General features: G+C 32.8%; 1 protein-coding gene across 2 annotated transcripts in view; it reads right to left on the bottom strand.

The window, feature by feature from the left end:
* Window positions 1-13,898, bottom strand: part of LOC126881647 (plasmanylethanolamine desaturase) — a 749,932-nt gene that overhangs the window by 329,369 nt on the left and 406,665 nt on the right. The gene's annotated exons all lie outside the window — the stretch shown is intronic.

Raw genomic sequence — 13,898 nt, 5'->3', positions numbered from 1 at the left:
AAACTTTAATAAGTCCTGTGGCCTCAACGAAGACCAACAGTTTTCTTATTGGTAGTTTTAAGATCTCTTCTGGTTCAAACCTCATTTGACCAGTGAAGTTCTGCCTTACATCACCTAGCACACTGCAATAGCATAGTATGTGTATGGCAGTTTCTTCTTCCATTTCGCACTTTCTGCACCATGGTTCATTCACCTTACCTAGTTTGTATAGGTGATTTCTCAAACGACAATGTCCAGTCACCATTTCAGTGACCGTTTTGATCTCTCGTTTATTGAGGTTCATCAAACTGTTCAAGAGTTTTTTATCAATATTCTTGATTATTTTTTTAGTCTGGATTTGCCCTTGAGTGGTTCTCCATTTATTTTGATGATTCTTTATCAGCCATTTCTGAACCTCGTTTTTCATAGCATCTTTAGTGATGCCACAGAAAGGTTCTGGGCCTTCAAAAGTTTTTCTCGAGCCTTGTTTCGCTAACACGGCGTTACGTTGTTTTGTATTGAAATAATAAATAATTTAGGACTACAGCCTTTTTTGTTCTGTGGTACTATATCAATAAAAAAACAGGACAGCCGCCCTTTTGGTATGATTTTATTAGGAAAAGAACGTTATAATCAGAACTTAACATTACAAAAATAATATAAAACTTAAATTAAAAAGCATTTAATCATTTTCGGAACATGAAGAATTGTTTTCGTTAATGACAACTTTATTTTTTGTTGTTTTTAAAGATTTATAGTAGGAATGGTAAATAGAACGTACCCATTCTAGCAATTACATTAGGTGGTTATATTTTAAACTATCAATTGGAATTGAATTTTCATTATTTATTTGGTCCAATGTCTTTGGTAGGAGACCATGGAGAGAATTTAGATTTTCCTTTTAAATTTGACAGATTTAAAATTTTCCTCTAAAAATGTTGTTTTATAAAACATAATGGCAGGGTGGTCTCTTTCAACTTTCAAGTGCACAATTTTAGAGAATAGAAAGGGTTCATTGTCTGTGTTACGTTTGTTCGAATAATTATTCGAACATTTTGTAATATTTTCAATTCTAGCTCCATTTTTGATTGCAACACTGTCAACAGTGCCAATATGTACAAAGGACAAGTTTAGTGTTAGTTTTTAATGTGTGCGCCTAAAAAGGCATGTGCCTTAAAATAACTTTCTATCCCGGTACCTCCCTCACCCTCCAAGTACCAAGAGGGTAACTCGCCCGTTAAAGAAAAGGGCAGTGTGGAATCAATCTAGCTCAGGGCAATATCTCATCGCCCCACTCAAGTGTATCAGTACGAGATCTGGGCAACACACCGTTGCCAGACTCGACGCTAAAAAGTGAATCCGTCAAGGATAAAGTAAAGTGTGAATCGTGAAAACTTCTCTCTCGATCTGTTATACGTCCTCCAGGGACAACAGAGTTACGAGCAACGCAACAGTTCTCTATCTCGTGCACCTTTAAAGTGTCAGGTAGCATCACTTACCTGTTTCTCAAGCCCAAGTAAGACGCAACACTCTGTTGCCTTCAACCACACCATCGCCACATCGTCTCCAGACTGGATAGTGGAACTGGAACAAGTGACTTTGGACAGACAATATAGTGCGTACATGGACAGAAAGACTCATTGGTAGCTCGTAAGTACTTTTTGTAGTTTTGTAGTAGGTATTTTGTTTTCTCTGGATCAATGCTAGTGTTGCATCCACCCATTTATGTTTTATGTATGTTTGTTCTCTTTCTCTCCTAGGTTTTCTTACTCTATTTTGTATATATTTCCTCTTAATAAAATGTTAGTACTCATGGTAAAAGCTCCTTTAAACCTTAGTGTTTAAATATCCCTCTCTCACCCCCTTTATTACAGGTACAGGTAGATAACCTCATACATTACATTTAGAACCAGCACCTCTTTAGTAGTACAGTCTCTCTCTCTTTGTTAGGACGATCTTTATGACGTCCTATTGTCATGTTGTGATAGGTATTATCTCATTATCTCAACAAGTGTTCACTTCGAGCCGGATCTTCTTCTTCTTTCTCGCAGCCTCTCTGTTGCGTAGTAAGTGGTCTATATTTTAGCCCGAATCTCTCTCTCTCTCTCTCTCTCTCTCTCTCTCTCTCTCTCTCTCTCTCTCTCTCTCTCTCTCTCTCTTAAGTGAGTGGTCCTTCGATTGTTTTAGTTCTCTCAGGGCTTATCTACCTGCAATCGCTTCTATCTCTTTAATTCAAGTCTCACAAAAATATTTTATATTTTTTTTTTCTCCATAACTTTCATATTTTTAGATTTCAGCAGATCTCTGAATGCTCTCAAAGAATCGACAACGTCGCAAAATCTAGTTCAGAAAACATAGTCTTGGGTTATTTTCGACCTGCTCTGATTTTTGATGCCATCTGTCCTGTGTCCTTCGTTCTCAAAATTCGTTATTTTGTCGTTATTTTGAAAGATCAACCCTGGCGATGCAAAACAGATGTGTGTTCTCTTAGCTCTTTATCTTATGGAGAATTCTCACGACGAGGTCGAGGCGCGTGTTGAAGCGAGATTCAAGTGGGTCCTAATTTAAACGTCGGCAAAGAGAAATATAATATATATAATAGTGGAAAAGAAAGAGAACGCAGATACCCTACAAGATGGTAAAATTAGTAATATTTACACTTTGTGATAAAATGTCCCGAATATGTCCCGAAGAATACAGGCAACAAAAAAGTTGACCGCTCTCAGTGGTGGAGATAAAAATATTAGTTGATTTTTTTAATTCTCACAATGATAAAAATTAGAACAAAACGTAGTTTGACCATAAAATTACCACGCCACTGATCATACCCTCGGCTGACGAGACATCCACACTATCTGCAGGCTAATAAATTTTAGCATTTGGTGTTATTTTAAGGGTCATAAATACCAAATTTTGACAGAAATTTCTCTATCTCTTCTTACGTTTAATCTTTTTCACGTTTGGTTGAATTCCGTCTTCAGTTTTTATCTTTTTCTGTTACATTTTTTTATTTCACTCATAATGTCGCAACACGCTCTGTCAGTTTTCCTCTTTAGAGGTGTAAAATTTTCAATCCTCTAAGCTCTTTATCAATAGTTTTTGAATGGTTAGGCCGGTATTTTTACAGTGGCACTTTCACTCTCTTTTAGGGTAGCTATTTGTCGACCTCTTGGCTATTGTTCATTGTTCTCTGTATAAGATTTTATGGGTATATCGCTATCTGTTTCTTCCTTTATTTGTTTGATTTAAGACTTACCTATTGTGACATAATAAAATATTTGTAGAACACCACAATTTTGTTGTGATTGAATTGATGCGGCTGTTTTGATTGATATATTTACATTTGAGCAGTTTTAAATATTATTTTTATTTGGTATCGATTTATTTTTTTGTTTGTTTGTATTTATTGTTTGTCTGTATTTTAACAATCAAAAATGGAGGTAGCGAAGAAAAATAGAGCTACTGCAAAAGGCAAATTAACCAAATTGCAAAACTATCTTGAGAATAGCCTGTCTAGTCTGTCATTGTACGCTTCTAAGGATCGAATATTATATTTAAAAGACTCGTACGGTTCGTACTGGGAAGCTCAGGACGAAATCATTTCGTCAGAAGTTGCAGATGACGAAAATACGGACTTAATCGATGATGCTTATTTGAAAATGCTCACCAACCTGGAGGAACATTTGGCTAAACTTGATGGTAGCAGTTCTTCTACTTCTTTTACCCAAGGTAATCCATCTCCTCCAAATATACCCACGCAAAGGAATATAAAGCTTCCCCAAATCCAATTAGAAAATTTTCATGGTGATTTTAACACTTTTCAAACCTTTATTCAGATATTTACTAGCACCATAGATGCAGATGCATCACTCAGTACCATAGAAAAGTTCATTTATTTGCGTTCTCTGTTAAAAGGAGAGCCTTTCCGGTTGATAGAGAACCTCGCTCTAGTTGAGTCCAATTATGGCATTGCACTGTCTACATTAGTAAATAGGTATTCCAATAGTCGTATTGTTATTAAACAACTATTCTCAAAGATTGTTGATTCCAAAGGGTTGCCTTATAATGCAACGTTCACTCATCTTAGGGAATTCCACACAACCGTCTCTAATGCATATAAAGCTCTAACAAATCTCAATTTCTCACACGAGAAGCTGTTTAATTTAGTCTTCATACATCTTATCAGCCAGAAATTAGACAATGCTACACTTCGCCAATTGGAATTTTCTCAAGAACATGAACTTGAGCAGACAGATGTTTCCAAATTTATGAGTGCATTTATTGCAGATTCTATATTGTTTGATTTAGTAAACGACGATGTCGTCTGCATAGATACTGGCTTTAATAGGTGCTCTAATTTCATGAATAACACTATTGATAGCCACTAAGAATAATGTTGGACTTATTATGGAACCTTGAGGGATTCCATTTTCTAATGTTCTTGTTGAGCTTTTAAGGCCATTTATTCTAATTTCTATTGATCGATTACTTAAAAAATTGTTTACAAATGCTGGTATGTTACCTTGAACTCCGTTTTCGTTTAGATTTTTCAAAATACAGTGTCTCCAAGTTCTTTAAAAGCTTGGGTAATATCAAAAAATATTGCAATCAGTTTTTGGTTATTAGCAAGGCTTCATTAATTGAGTTTTGTAAAGTAACATGGTTATCTGACGTCGACCTGCCTCCTCGAAAGCCGCTTTGATAGGGGGAAAGGAGATTATTGTTTTCCAAGTGCCATACTAAACGTGAGTTTAAAAATTTTCCAAGATTTTACACATACTACAGGCAAGAGAAATGGGGCGGTAAGAAGAGGGATTATCTTTAGGTTTATTAGGCTTGATGATGGGAATTATTATTGGCTGGGACCAAAGCTCAGGAAATTTATGTTTTAGAAAACAAATATTAAATAAATCTAGTAAAACTAGTTTAGCTGTAAATGGTAAGTTTTTTATAAATATTGGTGGTATGTCATCTGGTCCGGCCGAGGTGTTTTTTTAATCAGAAATAGCAAATTCCAATTCTTGAAGAGTTATGGCGATATTTAACGGATTATCGATATCGTTTATGGTGATAATAGAGGATTATAGAGATTTCTTGTGCGTTAACATTTCCTGAGGTATATTATTATTGCTAGAATTTTGTTGGTAAACATCAGCTAATGTTTCTGCAATAGTTTTGTTACAAGTGATTAGTGTTTGACCAAGAGCTAAGATGTTTATTTGCCTAAAAGAGTTGGAACCTTAGAGTTTACGAATTTTAGACCAAATGACAGCTAAAGGGGTTGATGAATTTATAGATGAGACATAATTTTCCCATGTATTTCTTTTGCTTTTTTTATGAGATATCTCGTTTTTGCTCTAAGTTTTTTAAAATTGAGTAAATTTTCTTCCGTGTTCTGCTTTTTAAGTTTATTAAACGCGCGTTTTGTTATAGATAGAGCCAGTGCGATTTCGCTGGTCCACCAAGGTACTGGTTGCCTATTACAAAGTTTAGTTTTACCGATATTAGTTAAGAGGATCGGTACGTATTTCGGCTGCAATGCTATTCAAATGGGGATTCATTTTTTTTTAATCCTGAGAAAACTAATAAATATTTTTGCAAAATTTAAACGCAGAATGAAAGATTACGTTATTAGCGAGGGCCGAAAGTCCCTGAGAACTTCTATAATGTTTATTTTAATAAGTTACAGGGGTGAAAAACTAAGAGAAATTGTAGTGTGATTTTTAATTTCAAATATATCATTCAAAATAAACTTTTTATTTATTCTAAGGGACTTTCGGCCCTCGGTAATAATTTAGTCTTTCATTCTGCGTTTAAATTTTTCAAAAATATTTATTGGTTTTTTCAGGATTCGAAAAAAATGAACACAATGCCGTGGTAATATTTTCCAAATCTATCTTTGTCTTACAACGCACTCAGCCGAATATAATATTGTCAGCATATATTGTCAGTCAGACACTGACAATCAGTGACAATTTTAAATATTTGACATTGCATCGGGCACATACGTCAAAATAATTGTCAAAGTTAATTTAAATTTGGAAATCTCTCCGAAAAATATTAATTTTTGGCGGATTATTTGATTTATACCGTTCTAATTTAGTTTGTTTAGTTTTGTTAAACTTTTCCATATTTAGTTTACATTTTGAAAGTGTTCATAAGTTAAACGTTACTTGAAAACTCCTCTATGGAGTCATCTAGTGGAGGCGAACCGCCTGATATTGAGAATTCGATGGATAGTAGCTGTGATTTACAAGATTTAAATGGATTTCTACCCAACCAGCCTCAAAATAAGATAAGTAGTAGTATTAATCTTAACAATATTAATGAAAAACAAAATACTTTAGTAAACTCAGATCAACCAGAAAAAACCAGGCCTGTTTATTTATACGAAAAAATTGATTTAGGACCTTTTTACATTTTTATTGAAAACTCCAGTTTAAATTTTACAGGAAAATTAAACGCTGTTAAAATAGGCGAGATCCTATTTACGTTACATCCAGAAATTGACAATTATATAAAAAAAATTGACTCAATCGGACGCAACCGAGTTAGGGTCTCATTTAAAAATTATAGTAGTGCAAATGCTTTAGTTACTTCCAAATTCCTTATTCAAAAAAATCTGACCGCATACATTCCAAAATTTCAATTGTTTAAACTAGGTGTAGTAAGGGATATAGATTCAGATATATCGGAAGAATATCTTAAAAATAGAATAAAGGAATTTGATCACCATTGCAAATTCTCGGTTGAGTATGTGAAACGAATAACAAGAAAAATAGTAGCAGATGACAAAGTAATATTTAATCCAACAAAATCAGTTATTGTGTCTTTTAAATGCCAGAATATACCAAAGTATGTAGTAATTAATCTTGTCTTACACACTGTTGAAAAATACCAGCAAAAGGTAATTATCTGTTACCACTGCTATAGGTATGGGCACATGAGTAAGCAGTGTAAAAGTAATCCTCGCTGTTTTAAGTGTCATGAATCTCACCTTTCCGATTCTTGTCCTTTATCATCGTTTAACAAAAAATGTCTATCCTGTGAAGGTGAACACTTCACTAATGAATGGGAGATATGCCCAGAATTTGATCGCCAAAAGAAAATAAAACATTATATGTCTGAAAACAGCTTATCTTTTAAGGAAACAATTAAACTCTTTCCTAAGATAACTTATGCATCTATAGCAGCCAATAATTCCTCAATAAATTCTCATCAAACTCCAAATATGAATGCACCATCCTCTTCATATTCCTTTACTCAATTGTCCACGTCTCAAACATCTTCCAATCAGTTCGCTCTACCTTCAGTTTCAAATAGATATACAATAATAAAACCACCAAAATACAAACGACCTATCTCTTCCTCACCAGACCAAGTAACAATGGAACATCAAAAAATAATAAAGTTAAACCACATGTCCAACAGACCTGGTGGTATTATCACCTCTTCTTCGTATCAATCTACATTTAATCCAGAACAAGGATCTAAAATACATGAACCATCAAAAGAATTAACAGAATTAATATCAAATATAGTTACAAGTATTATCTCTAATATAAATCACAAAAATTTTGAAATTCCAGAAAAATCAGTTCTAGTAAATTCAATTCAATCAGTTTTAAGTTCTCTCTTATATAATAATGAATAGATTGGTAATTTGTCAATGGAATTGTAGATCGGCTAACTCTAATAGAGAAAACCTTATCCACCTATTAGAAGACCAGAAAGTTGATATCGCATTATTATCAGAAACTAGATTTAAACCAGAAAAGTATTATAACTTTCACGGGTACAATATTGTCAGAGACGACCGCTTTTCAGTAACTGTTGGCGGTGGCTCAGCAATTTTAATAAATTCAAACCTATATTACGAGGAAGTCACCATGAAAGTAGATTTAATAAACGTCAATAAAGTAGCAATAAAAATAAAGTTTAAGTCATATACTGTCACATTTATATCTATGTATGTTCCCCCAGGAACCAAGTTATTGTTACAACAATGGAACAATTTCATAACATCTATAGAAAGACCATTTATAATAGGAGGTGACCTTAATGCTCACCACATTGCCTGGGGCCTAGACAACCAAACAGATATGAAAGGTAAAATCTTGATGGACTGTATAGACGATAATAATTTAATATTCAAAAATGATGGCTCTCCTACTTTCTTTAGGAACTTCTCGAAATCGGCAATAGACCTGACCATTTGTACTCCTGACTTAAACCACCTGATCACTTGGAAAACACTTCAAGACCTATTTGGTTCAGACCATACACCTATAAGAGTAGAGTTAGAGGATCAACCAACTCATACATATAATCCATATTCACAAAAGTGGAATTTAAAGAATGCCGACTGGAAATTATATGAACAATATTCGGAAGATGTATTCTCTCAATTTAAAGATATAAATTCTTATGAACAAATTTTGCACAATATAAATACAACTGCATCCTACTGCATCCCCAAATTTAAAATAAAAAAACCGACTTCCAGAGGAAAATACTGGTGGGATTTAGAATGTGAAGAAGCAGTCAGAAGAAGACAGGAAAGTTTTTGTATATTCAAAGAAAATCCAAACCATGAAAACCTACTTAGGTATAAAAAAGATGATGCACATGTCAAGAAGATCACTAAACAAACTAAAAGAAATAGCTGGAGAGATTATGTCGGATCCCTAAATAGGTCAGTCCCTATTAAAGATGTATGGTCAAAAGTTAACCGAATAAAAAATAGAAAAACAAAGAACAAAGTCCCTGTTATTCTGTCGGAAGCTTCGTGGATAGAAGAGTTCCATCAAAATATCACACCGCCGTCTGCAGAATTAGTAATTCCTGATTTACAACTAAATGCTCTGTACGACTATCCAGAACCAATCCGTTTCCTAGTCAAACCATTTTCTGCCACTGAACTAAACTTTGCGTTGAAGAAAAACTCAAATTCAGCACCAGGTGCCGATAATATCCATTACTCGATGCTATCAAATCTTTCAAGAATTGGTAAGGCTGCACTACTAAATATATATAATGAAATTTGGATGCGCCGCATAAAGATTCCTGACGATTGGCACGTTTACACTATTATCCCGGTTTTAAAACCAGGAAAATCATCAAAGAATTGGGATTCTTACCGTCCAATCGGTCTGGCTTCCTGTATACTAAAAACATATGAGAGACTTATTAAAAACCGTCTGGAATTTTGGCTAGAAAAGAACGACCTATTACCAAGAAGTCAGTTTGGTTTTAGAAAAGGTAAATCCACACAAGATAGCCTCTGCCACTTTTTAATAGACATTTATAGTTCCTTTACTTATAAGAAAGCAGTTAGTGCTTTGTTCTTAGATATAAAAGGGGCTTACGACAACGTTAATCTTCACATACTATACGCGAAAATGTTGGAAATAGGAATACCCGAGATAGTAACATGGAACATCATTAACTTATACATTAATCGAGCAGTTCACGTTAGATTAAATGGAGATCAATCTAACTCCCGATACACATCTTTGGGACTACCTCAGGGTAGCATCCTAAGTCCTATATTATATATACTGTATACTGCTGACTTAGAAACTAAACTTCCTCAACACATAAAAATCCTACAGTACGCTGATGATGTTGCGATATATGCAGAAAATAAGTCAATAGATAGATGTAATAACTACCTTAAATCGACATTGAATATTATAAAAAAATGGGCTACCGATAATAACTTAACAATATCAGAGAGTAAATCAACCATTGTTACCTTTACTAAAAAACGATATGTTCCTCAAAGCCATCTACAATTTGATAATACTAGTATTCCTTATAAAACTTCAATAAAATTTCTTGGCGTATTTTTAGACTCCAAATTAAATTGGAAAGAACACACAAATTACATATTACGAAGAATGGAAAATGCAATGAATATCATGAAGACTGTAAGTGTCAGTAACTGGGGAGCTGATCCAAACATATCAATATTACTATACAGAAATTTGATAAGATCAATCTTAGACTATGGATCTATTTTTTATGGCTCAGCATCAAACTCTGTACTCCAAAAAATCGAGAGGATCAAAAATAAGGCACTTAGGTTATGCACTGGTTATCTTCGTAGCACACCTATATTGGTCATGGAATGTGAGCTTAATGAACCTCCACTTTCATTACGCAGGGAATACCTAAGTGAGAAATTTATAGTTAAAACAGCGGTTAACGATAAACTGCTATTAAATAAAATTGTTCATTTAACCACCTCATACCTAACTCATTATTACTGGGAAAAAAAGAAACTGCTTTTAGTTGTGGAAAGCTTCCTCAACGTTTCTAATTCCATTGGCGACATACACCAAATTGAACAAAGCTCGTCTCGAAAGCTAAATTATGAAGATTATTTATCTCCAGTTAACTGTCATTTAAGTAATATTCGTGCGACAGACTTCCTTACTAAAATAGACCACCTTCAGTGTGTACAAAAAAACTGGGGGAGTTATCAGAAATTATATACGGATGGTTCAAAAATGGAAGGAAAAGTTGGATATGCTATATATTACCCACAAAAAAGTATAAAAATAAACAACAGATTACCTGATAAAATGACAATTTTCACAGCTGAACTCATTGCAATCAAAGAAGCATACAAAATATGTATTAATCAAAAAGAACTCAATTATGTTATATTTACAGACTGCCAAAGCATTGTAAAGACATTGAAATATAATGTACATAATTTTGCAGAAAATTATATCATCAGTGACATCATAGCAATGAACAGTGAAGCTTTGAAATCGGGCAAAAATATAATATTGTGTTGGATAAAAGCACACATTGGTATAAAAAACAACGAAATAGTAGATGATCTGGCTAAAAAAGCAACAACGAAGGAATCCACTCTGCATACTTATCAACTTCCTATGGGAGACATAATTTCTATTATGAGATCTATCAAACGGACGAAATGGCAGGAACAATACAATAATTCAGACAAAGGAAATTATTACAAAAAAATCCAGCCTACACTTCCCATCAAGACATGGTTTAATCAAGTTTCCAACAAAGGCTTTATCAAAACTATTTGTCGAATAAGAAGTAATCACTGTCTGACTCCAGTCTACAAAAGAGAAATAGGACTTGTAGATAATGATGAATGTTTATGTGGAGAGCTAGCTGATCTACAACATATGCTATTAGAATGTCCTTTACATTTTATTGAAATATCAAACTTTTTTGCCAATCTAGTTCAAGTTAATGTACAATTTCCTTTTAATCTTATATACCTTTTACAATCAAACAATCTAGATGTTTATAAAATTTTGTACAACCATGTTAATTGTTTAAAATTAAAGCTCTGAGAAAAAAAGAAAAAAAAATAAAAAAAAAAAAAAATAATTAAATAAAATAAAAAGATACTAAGATCTAAACCTCCGCGAGGTTGAATCGGGTTTAGGTCTTAGCGCGATAAAAAAATATACAACAAAAAAAAAAAAAAAAAAAAAAAAAAAAAAAATAAAAACTAAAAAAAAAAAAAATGTAATAAAAAAAATGTTAAAAAATATAATAAAAAAAATAATAAAAAAAACAGAGTAAAAAAAAACAGTAGTACTAATAGTTTTAAATTTAGATACTAAGCATATTTTTTGTAAAAGAGAGAATTCAAAACACATTGACTGGCCAGTTGGTTGCTTAAACCAGTGCCAATAAAACATAAACACACACACACACATTGCATCGGGAATATGTTGAGTTATTGATTAAATATTATTGATATATAGTGTATTTGATAAATATAATTGATTTAAGACGTGAACTTAATAAAAAGTTATTTATTGTGTATTATTTGTGGAAGATCCAAGCAGAGACTACATCAGGATAATATATTCTGTGATTCAAGTATTTTGTTGTTAAAGATGTTCAAAATCAGAGCCGCCGCTAACAGTTTGATCGCCCGCGTGCAATTCCAATTATGCCGCCCCCTCTTCAACTATAACTATATGGACTGGACTTTCACAAAGACCCTTAGTTTTCTTACATACATACATATTATGCTTTTTGCTGTGGGTTTTAAAGAGCCGCTTGAATTGACATGAAATTTGGTACACACATAGCTAACAATGCTAATATGTCAAAGAAAAAAGGGATATAGTGCCGATGTTGCTTTTGCCCTGGAGGTGGGTTTTCAGCCCTTCTCGGAGGTGAAAAAACATCAGTTCAAAATAAGTCCGCCATTGGGTAAACTGATTAATTCTAAGCAACTTTTGTTCTAAGTAAAAGCTTTTCCAGTTATTTGCGAGTGAATGTTCATTTTTCAACAAGAAAAACATGTTCTTCGACGGATTTACACAAATAACTCAAAAAGTAATTATTTTTTCGAAAAAATATTCATACCAAAAATATAGCTTAGAAAAATGTGAAAAAAAATGGTGTATATACTGAGTCTGTAGACCCAGTAGAAGCAGAGTTATAGCTAATGAAAAGTAGGTTGTTATCAGTCAAATTTCAAATTAAATATTTCAATGAGTTGTGGTTTATTTTTTGACAAATTTGACGAATAAGATATTACTTTTCATTAGCTACAACAACTCTGCTTCTGGTAGGTCTACACTACAGGCTTCGAGGCTTCATATATAGGTACACCATTTTTTTAAGTTTTTTATAAGCAATATTTTTGCTAAGAATATTTTTTTGGATAATATACTTACTTTTTGAGTTATTTACCATGAACTGTTGAATAGAAATGCATTTTTGTTTGTTGAAACATGAACATATTCACTCACAAATAACTCGAAGAGTATTGTTTTGTAAAAAAAGCCCGTAAAACAAAAGTTCTTTAGAATTGTCCATTTTATCCAATTACGGACTTATTTTGAAGGTATCTTTTTTCACCCTCTAGAAGGTGTGAAACCGTGAAACTCACTTTCAGAAAAAAAATCACGCATCGGCACAATATCACTTTTTTCTTGGACATGTTAGCCATGTGTCTGCCGATATGCCAAATTTCATGTCAATCCCAGTGGTTCTTCAAAATTTGGAGCAAAAACCGAGTAAATGGACCATAATATTAGTTCAGAGAAATAAGGAAAAAAATATCCTGTTGGTGACACAACCCTCTCCAGGCCGAAACTAAATTTTTTGAGTAGTATGGACATGTATAATAATAACCTATATGTTTCCTGCAGCCGATTTTGATGATATACATAGTTATAAACAAATGAAGATCAAAAAACGGTAAATTTTCGCTTTTTTCGTCTATTACTAAAAAAATAGGCATTTTGCACAAGTTTGAGAGTAAGAAACTCATAAACCATATAAAAAACTTCAATATGGCGTTCGCTTAATATGTCTATCCTTACCTATTGGTTGCTTAGAAAATTGCAAAATAAATCATAAATTTTGAGTTTTTATAAATATTCATAACTTATGTAAAAAATTAACTTAGAACCTTCTTATTACACCGAATGCTGAGACTTATGGTGCTTAATTTATACCCTAAATTTCAAAGCAATTGGTCAAATAGTTTAAAAGTTATTTAATTTGTTTATCCCAAATTATTTCTTTTTGCAACACTACATATAATTCAGAAAATTATGAAGTTACAGTAATACTTTGGATAGTTTATGAAAGAAGAAGATTTACAGTATTAATTTAATTAAAAAAAGATACAAAAAATATTTATAAATATGCCAAAATTATTTTGCAAAAACATGTAAATTAAAAAAATGGGGGGGGGGGCTAACTTTGTCCCTAATTGTCCTAGGACAGTTGTTTTTCTTTCTAAATGTGTATAAAAATTCAGTCTTTCTAAATATGAAAAAATAATTTTTCTACGGGTAGCGGTTAAAAAGTTATTCTAATTGTTTATAAGTAAGCAAAAAATCGACATATTTTTGCAAAATAATTTAACACTGTTTAAAATTATTTTGTCATTT

This window comes from Diabrotica virgifera, chromosome 1 (assembly GCF_917563875.1).
Source record: "Diabrotica virgifera virgifera chromosome 1, PGI_DIABVI_V3a".
NCBI classification, from domain to species: domain Eukaryota; kingdom Metazoa; phylum Arthropoda; class Insecta; order Coleoptera; family Chrysomelidae; genus Diabrotica; species Diabrotica virgifera.
The sequence above is the reverse complement of the archived record's forward strand: the minus strand, read 5'-3'. Positions and strand labels throughout refer to the sequence as shown.